Below are 22,693 nucleotides of genomic sequence, written 5' to 3'. Positions count from 1 at the left end.
AAGATGTCATCTAGGAGACCCAACTAATTGACCTAATGACCCTCTCCTACAGTCTATGACTGTTAAAAAAAAAAAAAAAGAATAAAAAGTGCATCTAGTTCTGCAGTTTGACACTGGCATGCAAAACATGCCTTGCACGCTGGCTGGCTGGCTGGTGTACGGCAGACCCGATGGCCCTTACTTTATGTCACTGAACTGCAGTCATCCCCCAGAGCTGTCCAAACCTCCTTCTGAGTTAAAAATTAAAAGCTACTCACTATGAAGACAGAAAAGCACTGTTTTCCTTCTGTCTCACCGCATTGCCTCCTATTTTTACTGCTATTCCTTCCTTCCCAATTCTGTCCCAGGCATCAGTATAAAAAGGTGCTTAGAGTAAGTTTGTATTTTGGTGTGGCATAACACACAGGGCTGGGGCAAAATCAATTTGCGATTGTTGTCACGGGCTTAGGAGCATCTGTAATGAACACGATGCCAAAAGGAAACCAAATCGACAATAAGCTCTTGAGATTTATGTTTCTTCAGGAGCGTGGAGAAAACGATGAAGAAAGGAGAAACTGGATCCTTACAACTCACCCGGCTCTATTCAGCATCTTCACATGGCTGTGACGAGCAAAGCACAGTGCACTCCTATGTTGGACCAACCAGGCAGAGCTTTGCCAGTGAAATTGAAAAAGACTAGAAGATTTCAAGATAAATAAGACAGCAGGAAAAAGTAATGAAGGAATTAAACTGACCTTCTTTAGAAATGGGTGAAACAGGGTAAACAGGGAGAGATCTTGTTTTGCTTTCATCCTGGAAAAAAATAACATTTCTTCCTTTCCAGTTCAGCACAGTTGACTGATTTGGAAACAAATCTGTTTTCTCTGGAAAGATTTATTTGCCCAACAGACTTTTTTTTTCTTTCTTTCTTTTTTTTTCCCTTTTTTTTTTTTTTTGGCAAAAAGCAATAGGTTGAAAGAACAAGGCTTGTCTTGTTAGCAGGTTTAAAGGGCTCAGTAATTAACTGGTACATTTAGAGGCATGGCATGCAGGATATTTGCTGCAACCTACTTTATTACAGTGTCAGGGAAGTGCTGTGAAATGGGCAAGAGCTTTAAAGAACACTGTTTATTTCTCAGGCAGTATCAGATAGCAGGATTATTCGGTTATGAAGTTAAGCCAGAGCATTTGCTGAGGTAAGGACACTCTGGTGTGACCTTTGAGAACATGCTTTCATCTGTGACATCCTTTCTCTGTCCCTCCCTTCCTTTCCCACTTTCTTTCTGTCTTTTCTAGCTTGAAAACAAAGCAACACTTATTTAGTCTGGGGACAGCATGCACTTTTTCACATCGGTCCCCTGCAATACATAGTAGGTGCCTTCAAAACACAAATTGACATCCTGTGATTTGGGGAAGTAAGTCACAAGGGTCATTTATCCCTGAAGTCATCTCCTTTTGGTGCACAGTGTGTAATAACATTATTCTCAGCCAAACCTCTCTTATTCCCTTACCCTTTTTCTGCCTCCTATTTTTTTTCTTTTCTTTTTGAATTTGGTATGATACTGCAGGCAATTGCTGGCTTGGAGTAAATTTTTTTGAATGCTGGTGGCTCAAAATAGGACTCTAATTCCATGCTGCAATGATTTAAATCCTGGCTACTTGACCTTGTGAAGTCTCGGAGGTCTGCAGCTTGCTGTAGCTGTACATAATGCGGAGAAGTGCTCAGCACTCCTGGAATACAGGTACTGGTAGGCTGCTCCCCAAATCAGGGAGCTAAAATAGAGCCACCCCTGTCTGGAAATGCAAAGCTAGTGAATCTTGTCAAGTGCTAAACAGACCCTTGCAGGAGTGAAGGTCCTGGAGATGTTTGACAAGCATTCAACTTGCAAAATGATGCCTCTTGTATCCTAAGTGCAACCTAGGTACTGAAATCCCTCCCGACTCCTATGTAAAGCCTGGCTTGCCTCTGATGCCAAGGCTGAGAAATGCAGTGTTTGCCACTTTGTCAATTAACTTCTCAGTTCTTGGATGAACTGAGCAGTGCACAAACATTTCACACCCTTGCTGAGAGCCCTTCAATCTGAGGGCAAGATTTGTCCCTAAATATCAGTGTGTGATTATTGTTGTTTTCTTCCTTTCTTTCTTTCTTTCTTTCTTTCTTTCTTTCTTTCTTTCTTTCTTTCTTTCTTTCTTTCTTTCTTTCTTTCTTTCTTTCTTTCTTTCTTTCTTTCTTTCTTTCTTTCTTTCTTTCTTTCTTTCTTTCTTTCTTTCTTTCTCTTTCTTTCTTTCTTTCTTTCTTTCTTTCTTTCTTTCTTTCTCTTTCTCTCTCTCTTTCTCTCTTTCTCTCTTTCTCTCTTTCTCTCTTTCTTTCTTTCTTTCTTTCTTTCTTTCTCAGCAAATGCCATTTACCTTTAGACTCTGACCTGCTTTCATCAGGTGTTAACATCTTCTTGTGGAGAAAATAAACATCACAAGCATCTGGGCATATGGTTTTATATGCACTAGGGTTGCACGCTACTTGCCTGAATGAGATTTCTCCAGAAAACTCTATCCTCCTTCCCATTTAAAGGCCGGATCATCATTTTTCAGCTGTATCCACAGCCCAGGGGAACAACCTAGGAGGAAAATAGTGATTTGCTGAATCATTGCCTCTTCCTGATCTCCCTGCTACCCTGGAGGAGGACAGAGTCATCTGTAGCCATTCAGTTTCTCTAACAGCATCTTCTCACGGCTGCACTGGTGCTAACACCTTGGGATCGTGGTCCTGCCTTTTCTCCAGCTCCTTGTATTAGACCAGGGTGCCATCTGCTAGTGCTGGCACAGAAGATTGAGCCGTGCAACTCAGCAGGGTGAGGGAGGAAGACCTGGCTGGAAATCAGTATGAATCTATTTAATGTTCTCCTTCACAGGGAGAAGAGGGGTGTGGGGGGAAAGCACTGGACTGAAAAGATCAAAGCAGACAGAGAGGAATGTGTTAACGGGCACACTTCTCAAAAGGAATAATTCTCCTGACATCTCGAGGGACGGGTGAAGGGCATATTGCCTTGTCAGTTAAACACAGCCGTTAGTTTTGAGCCCATACTAATTAGACAGCTTAGGAAAACGTGCATCTCAGCAGTTCTAAAAGCGGACGGCAGCCTCTGCCACTCCTCAGCACAGATATATTTGTCTACATCCTCTCAGAGTGGCATGCTGGTACAGAGGCGGCTTAGTTAGTAGTTAAAAGAGAACCTAACATTAAGTGAGGCTTCATCCAGCATTTTTCTCACTTGCTACATCCAGGTCAGCCCAGGACAAACCACTGTGAATAAGGAGTGGGAAGCTCACTGTGTACTGGGATCCCGCTTGCACAACAGAGCAAATTGCAGCCGTGCCAAGACCCAAGTCACTTCCCTCTGACTGCGCTGGCTTGCACCTGCATAAGCAAGAGTCGTGGTCCCTAATCTCTACAGAGTTTAACCAGAACAGAGGGGAGGAGGGTAAAGCTCACTTTTGCCCTGTACTGAAAAAAGCATGTGGGAAGAGACAGCAGTATTACAGCAAGAGCAGAATACATGAGATAAAGACTCAACATTGCTTTAAAAAGCTCTTAAAAAGATTCACTTTCCCTCCTTGTTCTTCATTTCCCACACCATAATTCAGGGCTGCTAAGCCCTGACTGCACTGAAGGGGACCTGGAAGACTTGAGCCACTTGTACAGCTGAGGTGCTCGGGTGCAGCAGCGATGGGTGCCCAGGGATGTTCTGTAGGTGTATCATTTCCACTCGGTAGGGGAACCTCAATTACTGTGTTTAGCTCCCCCTAATTTTTCCAGTAAATGGATATTAGAGGTGCCTGGACAGAGCTGCATAAAGCTGTGATTCCAGACTTATTGTCTGCTGCAGTGGAGTAATCTCCATCACGTCTCACAGAGTGAGGCAGGCAGCATCCATCTCCCCTGACTCCAGAGAGTCTCAGCTGAAACACGTCTACAGACCTCCTGCAGAGCCCTCAGTCCCAGGGTGGCTCAGAAGAAACACTTAAAACATCCACTCCGTCCGCATCCAGAAATTGAAATGGGCTTTCTCACATCACCTTCTTGCTGCCCAGCAGAACCCTTTCATCACTGTTTCTGTTTGTTCATGCGTTTGTTTTTCCTTTGCCACCCCAAACACAGGGGGTGGGTGGTTTGGGCTCAGGAATCTCTCACACATGTACATTGACCCTGATGCCAGGCAATGGGATTTTGCCGCTGCTGCATGCCAACGGAATCCATATTACAGAAAGGAGCAGGATATTCTTGTAATGCACTTCTCTTGGTCTGTTCCTGTGTTTGGGGCTTTTCCAGCATGCCCTGGTCAATCTGTCATCTGCTAAATTTTGGAGCTGCTGACCCCCTGCATGGTTGGCACACACGCACACATCAGGGTGCCTTGGCTCAGCGAATTTAGGCTTTCTGAATCCTAATGTGGTGCAGAATTAGCCTCAAAACCTGCAGTAGCTCTCACAGTGAATCCAAGCTGCTCTTCACCATCGGTCCTTGATCCTATGGTACCGTGCTTAGGCAGGGGTGCTGACAACCCTCAGCACAGCTCCCCAGAAGGAAAGCTGAGCTCTCCAGCAGTGCAGGCTCCCCTGCCATGCCCCCCGATGTCACCTGGGTCTTGCAGAGAAAGAGCATGCTTCTCCCCCCCCCCACTTTCTTCTAGCAGTCTGTTTAAACATCAATACTCCAAAAGTATGTAAAGCAGAACCATCTGACTTATTGCCCACAGTGAATGTAATTCATAACTTTATGCCAGAAATTTACAATCCCCTTTCGTGTATAAAAAGTTTCCTGTCACGGTTTTACATCTACTCCATGGCTCTGCTCTGGATGGAAACACTTGGTGTAATCTCTTTAGAGATAAATAAGCCCTCTGCTGAAAGTTAAATGATGCCATTATTTTCTGGATGTTTATAGACATCATCCTGCCTCGCTCCCATGCCTGGATCCAAGACAGCCCGAATCTTTGTTTTCCATTTCCGAAAGCTCTGGAGGAGAGAATGAACATGAGTGTGTAGGAGGGGCAGAGGGGCAGGCAAGGCGAGCCAGCGCTGGTTTCACACACAAACGTGAAGAGCCAAGTGGCAGATGATGGACACCCCAGCTGCTTCCTTGGCCAGGAGCGTGTTTAGTCTAGGATGCAGCCTGGATCCTAGCAGGGCTGGGAAAGGAGACGACAATTGCAAGAGACACGGGGAACAGGACCGGGACTCCAGCCACAGGGAAGGAAACCTTCACTGTGTAAAGCTGCTTGAGCATGGCTGTGCTCCTCAAAGCTGTAAGTAGGGTGCTGGGGAACTCCGCCGACAGTCTGCTGGGTGGCCCGGGAGAGGAGAGGTCCTTCAGAGAGGTCATCATTTCAAGGGGTGCTAGGAAAGGAGAGATTTATAGTTCTGAGACCAAACTGCCAAGCCAAAAGTGAAATGGGTATCTTGATGTCCCGAGAGCAGATGTTTTCATTACGAGGTATCAATAAAAGCAGTAGCTTGTAAACAGAGCTAACTCAGTACAGGAGCATGAGAAACAGATATCTGGTCTCTAAGAAAACCAAAATATTAAGGCAGAGCAGCATAAGCTCATGGTAGAAGTTCCTGCTATAAACTGTTGGGACTCTTTCTGTTATTTCTCAAGTAAGCGTGGGTTTAAATAAATTCCATGGACATATGAAAGGAAAACCATCAAGAAAAGTTTAAAAACAGTCAATAAGTGCAATCAGGGAAAGCATGGCATCCTTGCTGGGATAGGAAGGGGAAGGGGAAGGGGAAGGGGAAGGGGAAGGGGAAGGGGAAGGGGAAGGGGAAGGGGAAGGGGAAGGGGAAGGGGAAGGGGAAGGGGAAGGGGAAGGGGAAGGGGAAGGGGAAGGGGAAGGGGAAGGGGAAGGGGAAGGGGAAGGGGAAGGGGAAGGGGAAGGGGAAGTCTTCAGTCACAGGAAGATGTTAAGTGGCATAGTGACATGTCAGAGTCACAGACAATAGCAGATCCAGGGTCGAAGGAAAAAGCTAGGTTTCTATTATAGCAGTACAAACCCTTTGGACACAAATGTATGCATATATTTAAAAACTGGAACAACTTGAACTCCAAGAATAAAAAAAAATAATAAACACCAGCTAGATTTTTCTGGAGCAAATAGTTCCTGCTATTGCTTCTGTGTTGCTGGAGAGATTAGCAGGGTATTTATTGCCCTTTACATTCATACCCTGGCTTCAATGTTCTGGTTTGTAATGTCAGACCTGGGTAGTTTCATTGCTCCGTGTCAGTCAGCAGGAAAGGAAAGCAGCACAATAACAGGCATAGCAGTTACAGTGGTTACATGCACTTAAGTAACCGTCTGGGAAATTGTAAGGGCTGCTCCAGCCAATTAGGAGTATTAAACCAAGCCTCTATTTAAGCTATAGAGAAGGTTTGTAAATTGTCCAGATTTTTGGTTTGGGGGTTTGGGTTTCCCCTTCATCCCTTGTATTGACGGCTTGCTAGGAACTAGACAGCCACAAACTCACAGAAATGTTTTTCATCATCTTCCAGTGAATAGAAAGCATTTGGCAAACATCAGGAGCAAATCCAGAGAGCTGGCTTCCAGTTCCTGAATGTCTAAGCCCCCATTTACATCCCTTCTCAGCAGGGCAAACTGCTCCCACCTCAAGCTGAGCTGAGACTTGTGTGCCAGAGATGAACTGAGGAGTGCGAGCTGGGAAGTGGCACTATCAGAAAGGATCTTGGAGAAGGGATGTTTCCCATAATCTTCTTCTACAAAACCTTGGGAGCAGATACATCCCCTTCCTCCCTTGTGTTTAACAAGCAGAGGAGCTGGGGATGGTTTAGCTTCACTTTTTGCCAGCTGCACTGGGGTGCGAACACTGCCAGCTTCTTCCATTCTTCCTTCTTCAATTTTTCCATTCTTCATTCTTCCTTCTTCCACTGGGAGAAGGGAGAGACAAAACGAGTGTGAGACATGGCCAAGGAGATAGGACTTTTCAAGTTTACAAAGCTGGCCAAGCACGTGGCTCTTGGAATCTTTCCTGCCATCCCCATGGTCCCAAGGAGGGATGGTGGTCACCCACGAGTGACAAGGGGGTCCTGTTTCTGGTCATGGCTAGGAGGACAGTCCTCATGGATCCTGAGCAGAGACATTGGCAGTCTCTAAGATGCTTCTTTAATGCACATTACAGAAGGAAGAAAGTAATTCTGCAGATAAATTGCAAACTTATTTTAGCCTTCTAGAAAGTGCAGAAGTTTAGAACAGCCTCCACCTGCAAAACTAATTTAACAACATATCTGCACGACGTTTTGTGGAAACCTGGTGGCCTGTGTTGCCCAGCACTCGTTGGAGTGCATTTTTGACTTCCTTAAGAGCACAGCTACCTCATCTCGGGGTAATTAGGTAGTTGGAAGCTCCAGCTGGGCCTAAACAAACATCTTTTACTCTAACAAAGAAAGTTATTGTCTAGCCTTTCAGGACACAGTTTTCTGTAATATGCAATGACTCTAATGTCTATTAATTATTTCTAAATGGTTTAAGCATTATCTGCCTTTGGGTAAATTCTTTCTATATAGCGTAATCTAACCTGTGGGAGGGGATAGAAAAAACAACAGTGTTTCGCCATTTCACCTCCCCAAACATAACAGATTCTTCTTTTAATCATTATCACCTTCACCATCACACATCAAAAGTTTAAGGACTTGGAAAAGGTTAGCAGGATGGTTTCCCGGACTCCATACTACGTGTCACTGACTCATTGGTTTTAAAGAGCCTAAGTGTGTGAGAGCCTCTAGGGTCTCACCTCTCCCTCCAGCAGCAGCGAGAAGGGAGTATGCCCATTTGCTCTTTGCCTTTACAACAATTTAAGTATTGTCAGTATTCTCAAGGTTGTGGTCAGGAGGCAAAGAGTTAGGCGAGATTTTACTTTGTGAAGCTACCAGAAAAATTGCATGAACAGACAGCCTGGAAGCCCCAGGACATACTATACCTCTACTTCTGTAGAGCAGCCAGTTTTGTTTTAAAGAAGAAAAATACCTCCAGATATGTTGTGTGAGCCTGTAGGATATACTTATGCCTCCTTTTCTTTGTTTTCCAGAGTCATCCCCAGACTCTGAATTTTATACTCACGTGTCTCTCCATTAGCTGAATTGCTGTTCTTCACTGCTGAAAGAGAGCATTAGAAGTATCATAAAAATAAAATAATTTGGTAATATTTTTCTTTTCTATTATGACACCATCCTTGAAACCACAGACTCATGGGAGATACCATTTGCTTTGGAAGAAAAGGATGATGGGAGAAGACAATACAGAAGATCAATAAAACCCCTGCAACTCACAAATTGGTTTCAGAATGAGAAGCTAAATTCTTCTCATGGTTGCACAGATGAAAACAAACTGAGTTTGATTTCTTAGTACCCAGCAGCTTTGTGTCCCTCAGATATAGCTGAAGCAGACAGAATCAGTGTAGCAAATGTTACCTGGTTGGTTGCAGAGGAGAGGTTCCCTGTTTACTTCTGTCAGTGTTTATTAGCACTTTGCTAAGGAGACAAGTTGGTCCATAAGCTTGTCAATGCAGTGGAGTGCTGCTGAGGCCAGTGTTTCAAAAATCAGAACAGCGTCTTTCAGTTTCCTTAAACCAAAAGGGTTTCTACCTTTTCATGGGAGTTTTCTCCTGAAATAGTGCAGCCACAAGGGTTCCCTTATGTGACCATAAAGCACCAAGCACATCTGTCAGCACTCAATAAATTCAAATTAATAATTGGTCCTCAAAGAGCTACATACTGCTTCCAAGATACCTCAACATGTGGGCAGGAGAATGGTCTCCCCACAAAGAATGGAACATGTTTTTGCTTAATGGGACGGTTATAAATGAGGCTGTTTTTTTTTTTTTTTTTCCTATGAAAGACTAGATTTATAGCTTAATGTGTGCACCCAGCAGTCAAGTTTATCAAAAAAAAAAAAAAAAAAGAAAAAAAGAAAAAAATGCCCCTCTGCAGTGTTTACAGTTTATAGCAAGAGCGGCAGTCACACAGAAGAAATACAAACAGGCTTCATCTTTTCCCTTCTTTACGTAGTATCACTTGAGCAAGGAAGACTACAAAGACCTGAGTCAGCTCTGACTCATCTGCTGGGTCCTGAGAAGGGATTCACCCCCACCAGCAATCCACGCACATTGTGCAGACACACGCTCCTCCTGGGAAGGGCAACCTCTTGGGGAGTTGCCTTGTGGTTGCACAAGGAATGACGCATTGATTCACCACCTCACCCGGCTTGCTTAGCTCATCCAGCTCCTCAGCTAGCCCTCCCTCTCCTTCCACCCATCCTGAGGCTACTTTACGCTCCCTTCTCAGAGAGCTTTCTACTACCAGTCTAGGTAGGACTGATGGGATCGTGTTTCATTACAATATGGCTTGAACGTGCCCAGGTCCACGACTTTGGCCTAAGTTGGGTTTGACTCTTCACATGGCATTTCTACTTGTCTACTACCTTCAGGCCTCCATGCTGGAGACCTGATGTGAAGGAGTGTGTCCCTGGGGTCTTTGCACCTCACAAAATGGGGTGTTTGTGAGTTATTTTATGTGGACCTGTCCCAGACCATGTATACTCCAAAGCATAAGGACAAGGCACTGGTCTAGCCTAGCACATACCTCTCTCACCTCCCTTCCAGCCAGTTTCAAGGCTTACGTTCCACTCAGGGCAATGGGTTCCTCTTGGCAGCATGGTTACTGCAGCAAGACAATGCACAGTATTTCCATGTCTCCTTCTGAGCCTCAGGAGGCAGTGACATGGGTTGGTGCAGACCATACAGGCTGGGCCACGCAGGCCACCATGGCACACAGAGACAGATATGGCATGTGACAACCTGACTCCCATGTCCAGTCAAGCACTGACATCATGTGAGGGATATCTTTCATCATTCCCAGCATGTGAGCAGCACAGCCTTGCCTTCAGACAAGACATCAGGATCTCACACGTTACCTTGTAGAGACAGCCATCCCAACCTAGTCCCTACTAAATAATGAAGTTAAACAACTGGGTACCTGACTAGAGAATAAACCATAATCATCTGACAGGCTACAAGGGTGCCAGAGCAAATGTAGACTCTGTTAAACCATGCTTGCTGGGTCGGTATCCTTGCATGTTCCTCAGCATAGGTTTCCAGGTGTGGCCTCTGGCTAAATCCCAGCTGAGTGCAAAGATGTGACTCAGAAAAGGTGTTTCCATGTAGGAAGCTGAGCTTATGCCGGAAAGGAGTTAGGGCATGTTCAAAAAGGTGCCCTGCTCTTGGAGACTGGGGGGAGCCAGAGGTGTGAGATGCCTCCTGTGCACTTGCTTACCTTAAACCTACTTTTCCCAGGTCAAACCAAATATTTCTCCAGTCTACCTGCAAGCCTGTTCAAATGACATCTCTTTGGTGTATAGGAATTGGATAAAACTCAAAACTAAACAAAGAATATTTAGAAATCTCTCTGTGCTTTCACAAATGAGAAAAACACCTGGCATATATGTATTTTCAAGTGTCTCTTGGAGAAACAAGTAGGAGAAACAAATGCACCTGCATGTTTTTGATGCTTCTCTGTCTCTGTACCGGCTCTTGAACTTCAATCGTTGCTAACCTCAGCAGGAGATTGCTCTGTCAGCTCTGTAGAATTAAGCAACTTCATTAGAAGTCAAACAAGGCTGTGACCTAAATGGCAACTTTCCTCAGGGCTACCAAACTACATCACCAAATCCTAACCTTCTGCCCCTGTCTTGCCCTTGGATGAGCTGGGATACTGTCCCTGTGATTCAGCGCTTTTGGATTCTTATCTGCAAGCACACAGAACTCATGGGAAATGGGTCACGGACCACTATTTAACCCATTCCTCTGCTGCTCAGTTGTGATGGCAGTGTGATGTGTTTCTCAAGTCTGATCTTAAAACCAACAGCAACAGGGTCTCTGCTATCTAACCAAGGTATTCAATAACCCCACTCTCTTTCCCTTCGCATTTTTTTTGCTAACAGCTAACCATTGCTGCAATTTTAATATATCACTTCTTGTCCTACCTTCAGCGGCCATAGAGAGCAATTTATTCACTTGTTTTGGCAGAAATCATTCACCTAATGACAGCCACAAGACAGTTCTTAAGTCTCCTTTCAGTTTTCCCTGTATCTTCCACTCCATACAAGGGAATGACTAGAACTCCCAGGCTTTAGAGAGGTGAATTTATTACGTTATTTGTGGGATCCAACACCTCCTTGCAATAAGGAACCAGCAGAATACGAGTGAGAGGAGGTCCTGAACTTGGCAGTGCCAGTGGTGCTCCACAGGACCTAGAAAACCCCTGCTGGGGTGGGGCCACAACAGCCCCACAGTTTCACAGAGCAGTTGTGTTCTGAGCTGTGTTAAGAACCAGGATGTTTGTCAAACCTCAACTGGAGGAATGCTCGGCATATGGGGAGTGGCATGGAAGAAGTCACAAAGTTCAGGTGTGAATCAAAAACGGACTGAAAGGCAAAGGGAAATTAAACAATTGAAGCTGGAGCAGTGTTAAGGTTCACTGCCTGCAACCCTGACGGAGTGAAATCAGGGCACACCAAGGCACAGAGGCAAGATCCATGTCTCCTATCTCTGTATGTCTACAACACAGTTATTTACATTTGAGTTAATCACTGTTGGATCCTTGTTGAGTCAATGCACAGGAATACATGGCAAATTTCAAAGGTATTTCAGATGATGTGTATTACCACTTTTAGTTGTGCTTATTTTTCATGTTGATGCTGGGAGGCGTAGGATGCCCAGATATAGATATTATATTTCTTCAGAGGAATCTGACCCAGAGAGATTCCCTTTGGATGAGAAAACTTTGATGTCACTCTTAAAACGCTCTTCTCTGGGCCTGCCTTGTTCAATATAGGAAAGGAGGATGGTTTTCTTGCACCTTTCCTCGTTCCAAGCTCCCCAGGTGTTGGTGTCACATGGGACCAACCTTCTGATGGAGGTCTGAAAACATCCATCACAAAACTGAAAACTCTGTCTTGTGTTATTCATGAACACAGATCCAGACACATGCAGTGAGGATGGTTTGGACATGCTGCACCCATGCGTCACATCCATCCCATGATGGCAGGGCCTTCCTCAAATGGTCCTTCCCCTTCAACTCCCAGGAAAACCCTGTGGACACCATAAGGTGAGCTGTGGCTGCCTTACAAACTGCATGCAGTGGTCTCCATATCCTCAGTGTACTGGGATAATCCAGACTGTCGGCATGCTATCAATTTTCTTCAGAAAGAGTTACAACATATATCGATAGCTGCTTGTGGGGACCTTATAGGGGAGGGTAGGAAGAGAGAGGAGAAGGGAGCAGCAGAAGGAGGAAATGGAAGAAAGGCAGGGCCTGGAGGAACAAGAGAGCCTGGAGGGCCTCCTGCTCCCTGTCTGCCTCAAGAGATACTTCACAGATGTCTTTTGAGACAGTTTAGGCTACCTATCTTATCTCCATCTCATAGCAAGAGGGTTGCTGACAAGCAGCACATTTCCCAGTGCTTTGTCCAGGCCCATGTTTACCGCTCATCCTCTGGGACTCCTACTCTCTCCCCTGGGAGGCTTAGTCAGCACTCCAACAGACTTTGCTGCTGCTGGGGAATAAAGAGAAAATTGTCCTTTGCTCCATGCTATTACTCCAAGTTTCTCATCCTGTCCTGTCCTCAGCAACTCTCTCCTGACCTGGTGTTTTCTTTCTATTAACTCCTCAGCCATCGTTGTTGCAATCCTTGTAAGTACTGGACACTGTTTTAAAAACACGTCCTCAGGACCTCAGAGGTGTTTACTCATTTCTGCTAAAAAGCAGACTTGGGGAGAATGACGTATCACTTACACAGTTCAAAGGCAGGGCATTTCCCACATTATAAAAAAGTGGACTGCAGCCACAAAAGTTGAAACGCCACTTTAAAATGTTGCTATTTGTGGGGGAGGATTGCTCAGTACTGTTAAAAAGTTCAGAAACACTAAGTTATTAAAAAAGCCAAAAATAAGATCCCCTGGCAGTCTGTATATGTTTCAAAATGCTGATGGTTTTAGAAACCCTTTTTAGATACGAGAATCTCTGTGCCAGACTAAGATTCAGCAGTAAAAACAAGCAGAAAATGGAATAAACATTGTGATGACAAAAAAAGAGAAATTGTTGCAATAACGTACTTTTCCTGGAAAATTAACCATAACAACAGTGCTGGTGAATCATTGGAGTTTTCTGAACCATAACAGCTCCAGCTTATAAACATGATTTTGAAATCTTACAGTATTATTATTTGCACAGTAGCATTGACAGTAGCTATGTAAAGGTTTTCTGGCATTGAAAGAAATTTCTCATAAACACCCTGATATTTTTCAATGCTTCCCAGAGAATTACATTAAATGAATGGAAATTATCTGCCTAAACTATTTACAAATCTTTAAAAATCTTCTTCCAGCTCCATCATGTGCAAATATTTGTAAGCTATGAGGTTGTTCTGGAGAAATACAAAGCATAAGTACTCTTGTGAGGAGAGGATAGCCTCATAAATCAGATTGGTGTGCGTGAAGAGGGAAACCCTTTTCTTAATGCATTGTCTTTTAGTATCAGACAGTGAAGATTGAGTAGAAGAGATTTGTGGCTAAAAGAGATATTCAGCCTTTCCCCTCCAAATTTCCGTAAACCCCATTTTAGGTGGACTTCATATTCTTAAATCTCAGAATCATCCAGGTGATCTGCTCTAACTCCTTTGGGGAACCACCACCAAACCACAATGCTACCCAGAAGGATGTTACTCTGTGGGCAGAGACCCTGATGTTCATTTGGGGAATGAAGATGGAGGTTTATCACTGCATCTGAGTTTTGCTCACAAATCATGCCATCTGAATATGGCATCTAACTGCAGTGGAAATCCAGACTGGGCTGGCTGTTACCATTACAGAGTAGTGGCTTTCATGGAATAAGTTGTGGTGGTGTGAGAGCCCCTGGCTCAGTTTTCACCTACATGCACTACCGCAGCTGGTGGTAGGCAGCATTCCTGCAGACAATTGCAGCAGAAAAGGCTGGATAGACATGAAGGATTAACTGTTCTCACTCAGCCTTTGACAAGTTCCCTCTGGATCACTGCTTTTGGCACATCTGTGCTTCTACAAGCAGTGGTGAAAGTACTCCTGTAATGTGATATCCATCAGGAGCTGCGATCACACACACAAACATGTGCACACTCTCCAGTTCAAGGTAATTTTCCTTGTAAACAGCAGAACATTTCCAGTGGGGTCTAAAGGGCCACTTGTTCCTACCACATTGTCACTACTGGGGAAATCCTTGCTACTACCCGCTGGTTGAAGCTTTATGTCACCAGTGCTTCAAAGACCGGACTCTGTTTATACACAAGGACTCAAACTTTAACTAATCTTTTTCAACATTCCTGATCTAGAGATTCTTTCCTACATAAAGGAGTTTTTGCTCCAGCATCCACTGCATTTCTGAGACTAAAACTAATAATGGTTCATAACAGTCTAGGAATATAAGTAGTAAAAATTTCAAATTCTCATTACTGAGTTATTTCTTCTCATTTTGGTGCTACTGTTCCACTTCTTGTTGCCCTTTTCACTTTTTAAAATTTATTTTTTCAAAAGGGAAAATATGCTGCTGTGAGCCTATGTTAGTTTCAGAGTCAGACAGATCTCTACTGTAGATATCCACCAATTTAGTGACCTGACTCAATGGAATTGATGTGACTCTGCAAGAGTGATGTTAAGACATCATGATTCCTGTTAGTGAAGGCAAGGAAAGACACCACTCTTTCCCTCTTAGCTCAAAAAGAAAATGAAAGATGGAAGTGGCAAGTCTAGAAAACATCCTGCTTACCCAGGAAAGAGAGAAGCAGACAGTGGCAGTGGTTTGGGTGGTGACCTGGCCAGACAGGGATACGAAGAGAAGGAAATTATTCCAGTAGCTCTTGATGTTCTTGGAAAATGAGTGTCTTGGGAAACTGTGGGGTTGAGGTCTCCACTAGAGGAAGTGTTGCTTCTTGCCTCAAGAGGAAGGTCAGTCAATCATTCTGGAATAGCATAAGTTTGCCCTGAAATTTGCCAGATTATCTTTCTTCATCACCTATTTCATTGGATATGATGTGCATATGAGGAAAAAAAGGGGGACATCATATAGTCAGTGTCAGGCCTGACATCAGTAAGTGACTTTTAGCAGTCTGGAACAGAAAAGTTCTCATATCTTTGCAAACCATTCTAGTCTGCAAGAAAACCTTACAGAGATAGGGGATACAGACTAAATGTCTGGCTCACTGGCCACAAGAATCAGGTAGCAGACAAATATATCTGGTATTTCAAGGAAGCTAGACTAGATCCTGGAGGTATAATTGCCCTATCAGGCACCTTGACTGTATGAAAGCTCTGTTCTGCATATGGCAGAAATCGAAGAGTCACAGCAAGAGTCATCCAGGCACAGTGTCCACATACAATGTCCAGTCACGAACCCAACCCAAACAGGAGAAGAGGGAGCGTGTAGCAAGGCCCAGCTGTAGTTGTGTGTAAAGTAGATGTGCCAGCTTCAAGGAGCATGGAAGAGGGATGACTGGCTATCTGAGTTGACTGATAAAGGGCCTAGTGAACTAGTTTAGATTATACAGTGACTGTCTGACAGCTAAATCTGCATAAATTGGATCCCTCTCATGACGCCTACGTGGATAAAGAAAATATGAAAATGGACTCTTTAACATAGCTGATAATGATATAATGAGATCCAGTGGCTGAAAGCAGAAGCCAGGCAAATTCAGACTAGAAGTGAGTAACATTTTTCAACCACAGAGATAATTAACCATCGGAAACATCTATCCAGGGTTGTGGTTGATTCTTCCATCACCGACAATTTCCAAATCAAGATTAGATTGCTTTTCAGAAAGAGATGTTCTTTGCTTCAAGCGAAAATGGATGAAGGAAGTTCTCTTGCATATCCCTGATACAGTTTAGCCTGGAAGCACAGTAGTTAGGACAGGCCTAGAGGCTCAAATAGAATAAGTATTTGTGTTACAGATATTCTTACTCTGCATATGCTATGGGAATCACAAAGATACAATGCCTGGAATCAGCTCTATTGTACATCCCAACATATAGATTCAGGCACAACTCACTAAGGGCAATTTCCTTCAGAGCTCTTGTCAGAACATCACTGAAATATGATATTAGCTTGAGCTTCAGTTTCTAATGGCAGCTTAAATGCTCCCAAACACCAGCTTAGTTTCACTTTAATTGTATAATGATGATCTCCTTATGAACATGCCTTGCAATCATTTTCTTGCATAACAGAGGAACATAATAAAGTCTGATGGTACAGACTGAGTGTCTTCTTTGTTTTCCCATATTGCAGCAGGAATCTAGGGAGACCTACAGATGGGAATGGAGTCAGAACTGTTCTGCTTCCTCTACGCATCTATACTTTAGTGTTTCCTTGTAGCTCATTAACAATATCTAATAATTTTTTAGGACAAAGTCAGCAAAATGTAATATCTGCCTCCCCCTCCCTCCCCAGCTGTTTTTTAACCCCATGACTACCAGATGTGTGCTGAAATGCATTGCAAAGAAATAAGCAATGATCAATGTGAGAATTGTTTTAGATGCTATTTTTAAGGGAGGAGGGTCAAAACCTTAGAGCATAAGAGCAAAACAGCCCACAGACAAGGCTGAAGTCTTCTTTTTAGTTACTCATTGAAAGGTAGTTCCTCACAGTTGCAGTTAATCATACAGCTAAATCAGTAACTGCTGTTACTGATAGGCTTTACTTTATTATGAGACTTTCACTATGTTAGCTAACAATCAGCTCACTCCAGGACCTGCTTCCCAGTTCAAGATTTAAATTGACACCAGAGTTAATAATGCAAAATAAAATTTATTAGTAGAGTTAGTATAGCTGTGATGATCTGAAAACACAGACCAACAATGTTAATAGAAAGTGGTCACATTTTTTGTTAAGCCAATTTCTTTCTGAAAGATTTCTTTGGCTCAAAATTCCTCCTTTTGGTCTGAAACGGAATGAGGTTTAGCTACCTTTAGGGTACTCAGCTTGTGCACTGTAACAGCTTAATTTGGCTCATCACTTTATTGAACACATAACCTACAAACACAAGAAAACAAGAATCATGTTTATGCATTTTCCCCTACTGCCACAGTTCTGGAAGTATCAGTCAACAAATCTTCATACTGTGAAATAGAAACTGGTGAGCCTACAAACACCTCACATATTCTGCTGTTATTTGTATGGCAAAGAGTTCCTGATAGGTGAATCAAAGCTCAGAGCCCATTTGTCCAGGAACTGCAAATTACCATACGCTGTACTAAGCAGAGAGCTGTTATTCTAAGAAGAGTGTGAAAATTCCCCAGTTCTTAAAGTAAATACATCAAAACAGCTATATCAATAAGTGGGGTTAATTATTAAAGCCAAGTAACACCATTAAAGGATGACAGATACCCCAGGAGGAGAGGCTTTGCCTTGCTTGAATGGACAGAGTCTACAAACAGCACGACACCCAAGAGTGGTTTCGTGCTAGGCTTCAGTCACTCCCCATTATCTCTGGGCTTCTTCACAGAGTTCATTGTTTATATCACTCTGCATAACAGCAAAGTCACCTGAGCATTTCCAGAATCACAACTAAGATCTAGATCCTGAAAACAGCTAAACCTGTGGGGCACCTTATGCTGCAAGACTCACTGACTTGGATCAGCAGAATGAGAGGACACAAGTGATCCATTATGTCAGACACTGTGCTACGTCTTGTCAGCATACACAGGCTATTGTTGTTTGTAGCAAATTTAAACAACCTCCCACTTTTTCCCGTGTGTTTCTATTCCCGTGTCACAACATATTTAGTCAAATCTTTGTTCACTTGGGGAAGTTATTCCACAGACAACATTTCTCTTCTCCTGCTGGGAATGGTGCCTGAGAACAAAGCAATCGGAAAGGCTGAAACCTCGGGCACAGAGAGATTAGTCAAGGATTGGTGCCACAGCCAGGACAAGTGTTTAGTCATCCCGACACAGCCCACTGAGCCCTTGACCAATAAGTTCCAGCCTTGCTTGTTGTCCTCACTGAGGAGTACAAAAATATATGAGAAATTCAAGTTCTGTGGTAGACGTCTGAGTCAAGCACTTGCCACATGGCTGTCACACCCACTGGTGTTTGGTTTACTCAAACTTAATAACTCTTCAGCATATTACGTGGATTACGGAAATGCTGTAACTTTAGATGGGCTGGCAAAGCTACGTATTGCTGTAAAGTAATGTACTGCAATCCCTCCAGCGGACACGGTGGTCTCTTGATCTATCCCTTCATACTGTAGGTTTGTGGGTCTCTGCCCACAGAAGTATTTCTGACGGAATATGTGATGGTGCCTGGCCAGGTCTATATAATAATTTCCTTTCCCATCAGAAAGATTGACTATTAAGGGATTTACTTTCTATGTGAAATAGTCACTCTGGTTTCACTCTTTTTCCTAGGCTTGGAAAAATCTGTCAGGGTTTTATAGCACGTGTTTAGAGAAAATTACCCTATTTACCAATTTACCAAGCCTTTTTTATCTGAAAACTTTGACACATAAAGGACTTGAAGTTGCATCCTTTTAGAAGATCATAAAAGAAGACTTCGTTTTGTTTGGATTTTCAGCAACGAGCAATTTCATCCCACCCCTTTCCACGTGAACCAGCATTAATGGATGATGTTGCAACAACCCATGCAGATATTGTTTACAGGAAGACTGGAAAGTCCCCAAGCTTCTCATCTGTTTCATGACCATTGTTTTGTGAAGGCAACACGTTCAGGAGACTGCTTTAGTAATTTAATTTAACAAAAGGTTAGAAGTCATCAGGGTACCTCTAATAGGAATAGTTCAAGCAAAAATAAGAACCTGTATTTTGCCTGCTATCCTTCATACTGTGTATGTATGTAACTATCTATCTATCTTTATAGTATCATATATATCCCATAATACTGTATCACCATATATTTATTTACTATATTAAGCTAACACTGAGTAGTAAACGGATTCTCTGCAGAAACTACAACCTAATAAGGGCAGGAAAGATAAAGGAGAAGAAAGCATTGTTATGTCTACTGAAATGAAGCATAAAAAGATTGACCACTTGTTTCCAAGCCATCTACAAGAACTGCCTGACTTAGATGCCTCAGTGATTGCAATGCTTAAGCTCAAAAGAGGAATGAGTTTCTGAGCAAGCAGGGAGCCAGCTCTCAGCTTGTTATACTGCCAGTGAAGACAGGTAGTAGGGGATCTGAGCAAAGGGTAACATCACTTGCCAAAACAAGAATAAAGAAATGAACACTGATTTCTGTGTCTTCACCGAAAAACTAACTTCATACCTTGGAGGTTATGTTTCTGTGACTGCTGAGCCTGTGAGCTTGGCAGAGAAAAGAAAACAAAGAGCAAGTCGAGTGATCCGTCTCTGGCATGCTGTCAGGAAAGCATCATGTGCAATGACTGGGAGCTCTTTCAAACAGGTATCAACATATGAGCAATTTTCAGCTGGGCTCCTCCAGCCTGACAGGGTGGCTATGGCAAAACAGGAGCTGATCAGAAGGCTGATACAGGGAGCTCTGAAATGCCATTCGCCAGCTGCCTTGTTAGCAATGACAGACGATGAAGATGATGAAGGGACTGGAACATGTCTCATAAAAAGAGTGGCTGAGCTGGGACTGCTCAGCCTGGAGAAGAGAAGGCCCAAGGGGATCTTATCCATGTGGACAAATAGCTGATGGGAGGGAGTAAAGAAGAAGGAGACAAGCTGTTTTCAGAAGTGCCCAGTGACAGAACAAGAGATGATGGGTACAACCTAAAATATAAGAAATTCCTGTAGATTTATACATATATATGTGTGTATATATATTATATATATATAAAGGTTTTTAGATTTTATATATATATAAAATGGAGGCATTCAAAACCCAATTGGACATGGCCCTGAGCAACCTGCTGTAGGTGGCCCTGCTCCGAGCAGGTGTCCCTGCTGACCTCAGCTATTCTGTGATCCTATGCAGTGCAGATGGTCCCCAGCTCATGTCCCTCATGCTTTGCTGTTGCCCCTCCACAAAGTCAAGAGTCTCCCTTTCCCTCGAGAGTCAGTGGGGCACAGCCCTGCTGGAGATACCCACCATGGGGTCTCCACACTCCTCCACCTCCCATGGGGCTGGCTTTAACAACCACTGTCTGCTTCCTCCTGTGTTGTCTCACCCATAGGCTATGCAAATAGGTAAAGGAATCAGCCCACCAAACCACCAAGATGAGGTATTGTCTACTAAGAGAGTAGTATTGCTAGGTGGAAAGGAGAAGGAAAGAGACCTCCCATCCCTCTTGCTGTGCTTTTGAACACAGGAGCAGGCCCCAGGATGAACTGAGAAGTGCAGCGGCAATGTCATAGCTTCACTCCTGCTTACCACATTGCCACTGTTGCCTTTTATTAGCTCCCCTGAAATGCGAACAATGTAAATAAGGTGGAAACAAGAAGGGTCAGCACCCTTGGTCAGCTAACTAATGATGTTTTGAATGCAGCGAAGACATCAAAAAGCTGTGGGAGCATGGGAGGAAGGAAGTGGCCTTCCAGAAACTTTACAAATAGCCCTACATGCATACAAATACCCATGTGCTTTAGACTGGTAAAAAGCACTTTGTTAGAAACAACTGCTCATCAACAGGGGCATGATGCAAAAAGTGTCTTGCTCAGATTTCCTAAAATGCTTCTTCGATGCAATTTGCTGGCTTTTCTGCTTTGCAGTTTTCCATCCTGCATCTTGTTTAGCTAAGGGGGATTAATGAGAACAGCCTGTAGTCAGCTAAACTACTGCCTTTCTGGCAGTGTCTTGTGAGGAAGCTGTAGAAATCAGTAAACAGAGCTGAAAGTATGGGTGGCCATGAGCTGCCTCTTTCTTTTTTTTTCTTTTTTTTTTTTTTTGTCTGCTTGTCTAAAGGAAGTAAGAAGTGCAGCAGTCAGCCCCGTCAGACAGGGGAGATATTTCACAGGAAATAACAGATGGTTTCAGGCTCATATTTCTCCTGCAGAAAACAGTGCCCAGGTATCTTGAAAAATGGATGCTTCAAGCTAATTTGTCTCTCTTTTTGGTACATTGAGGTAAAACATAAAGCACAGAGCAAAAAAAGCCTAGCCCTTACTTGTTTGTGTTATTACATATGACCTTTATTTTGGAGGACAGTGGATGACAAATATTAAGGTCTCTAAAAGAACAGGTATGGGATTACTTTTTGGCCATAATCACCAAATCCAGGCTGAGGGGGTCCCTGTCTGTATGTTCATCTGGAAGGATACAAAGCAGCAGAGTCCCTAAGGGACTGCCTTGCTGGTGTGTTATCTTTCACTACCACAGAAGATGCCTGCCTAGCTTAATTTTCATGTTCCTAACCCCTGTGCACCTCACTTTGCACCCTCAAGCTCCCCCAAACCAGGCACATCTCCTGCTGTGGCCAACCAGAAGACCTTCCATGGAGGAATGACGAGGTAGCTAAACCGTCACCACTGGCAACTGGGTAGAGCTGTCAATCTTGGCAAAACGTGTGGGAAGAGAGTGTTATCACAGCTTGCCTACTTTGTATGGCTGCAAGCTTCCCAGAAGGCTGGCAGCACCTGCTGACCGAGGAGGACTTGCTCCTTGCCTCAAAGGAGGGTGACTGGTGTCTCAGGAGCTGACCAAGGCCCAAACGCAGCTCCAGAGACAACCATGTAGTTAGAAAGGAATTTCTATTTTGGGCGATGTGTGTCAGAACACAGCCCATGTGAATGGTGAGCAAGAGGATCTCAGCATGTGAATTGCCAGCAGTGGCCGTGGCACGGGGCCAAGCCCAAGGGGCCGAGGTCTGTCCTCGCTGACTTATTGCACATTTTGGGACAGTCAGGAGCAGGTGCACGTCACTGGTGGCACCGAGATGGTCATTTCCCCACCCGTGACCTTAATGCCTGCCTGGTGACCTGTCATTATGCCCTCCCGGTGACAGAGGTGGTGACACACCCCAGGAAGGCCTGGTGGTGGTCCAGGCCTGCCTGCCCTCCGGCCCTTCCACCCACATGGGGCAGCTCTTGCCACCTCAGAAGTCATCATACAGGGCAGAGGGTGGAAAGCCTAAATAGCTCACACCATGTGACGGGGACAAGGAAGGATGTCTGGGCTACCACATGGCTTAGGTGAAGCCTGATGTTCAAACCTGAGGAGCTGACAGCCTCTGCTGGGAAAGGGGCATCAAGGGAGGACAGCCTGTGAGACACACCACCCTATCTCTTGGCTGATTATCTTCCTTGAGGTTTTGCTCGCTGACACCAATTTGAAAGCCCTGCTTTCACACTTGGCAGGTTGCAGAGATGCAGCAGCAAGGAAAAAAGCAGCCCTCCAGCATGTCCTGCTGACAGCTGATATCAGATGACTCTCAGTCATTCCCTCTCCTGCTCTCAGCTCCACTGGGTGCTTACTCATACAGTGCTGCCTGCTCCCTGCACTTGTCCCATGGACATAACAGGAGTGGTTTGGTTTGCAGATGGAGGAACTGGGGAACAGCACGGCCCAGTGCTGCCTGAACTGCTTCCCCTGCACTATTACTCTTCCCAGACTTCTGCTGTGGTGGTGGCTTTGCTGACTGGCCATCACTACCTGTCTGCCCATTTCTAGGAGTAGTTTTCCTTTTCATTGGTCTGACAG

At 44.1% G+C, this 22,693-nt stretch overlaps 1 long non-coding RNA gene across 8 annotated transcripts in view; it reads left to right on the top strand.

Annotated features, from left to right (window-relative positions):
* Window positions 1–4,415: 4,415 nt before the first annotated feature.
* Window positions 4,416–22,693, top strand: part of LOC308184558 — a 43,297-nt gene continuing 25,019 nt past the window's right edge. For all 8 annotated transcript variants that reach the window (XR_013942706.1, XR_013942707.1, XR_013942708.1 and 5 more), the window contains exons 1-2: window positions 4,416–5,282; window positions 12,021–12,151. This is a non-coding gene — a long non-coding RNA (uncharacterized lncRNA). The remainder of the gene's footprint in view (window positions 5,283–12,020; window positions 12,152–22,693) is intronic.

The sequence above is a fragment of the Anser brachyrhynchus genome, assembly GCF_964034855.1.
Source record: "Anser brachyrhynchus genome assembly, chromosome: 1".
Lineage (NCBI taxonomy): Eukaryota > Metazoa > Chordata > Aves > Anseriformes > Anatidae > Anser > Anser brachyrhynchus.
The sequence above is the reverse complement of the archived record's forward strand: the minus strand, read 5'-3'. Positions and strand labels throughout refer to the sequence as shown.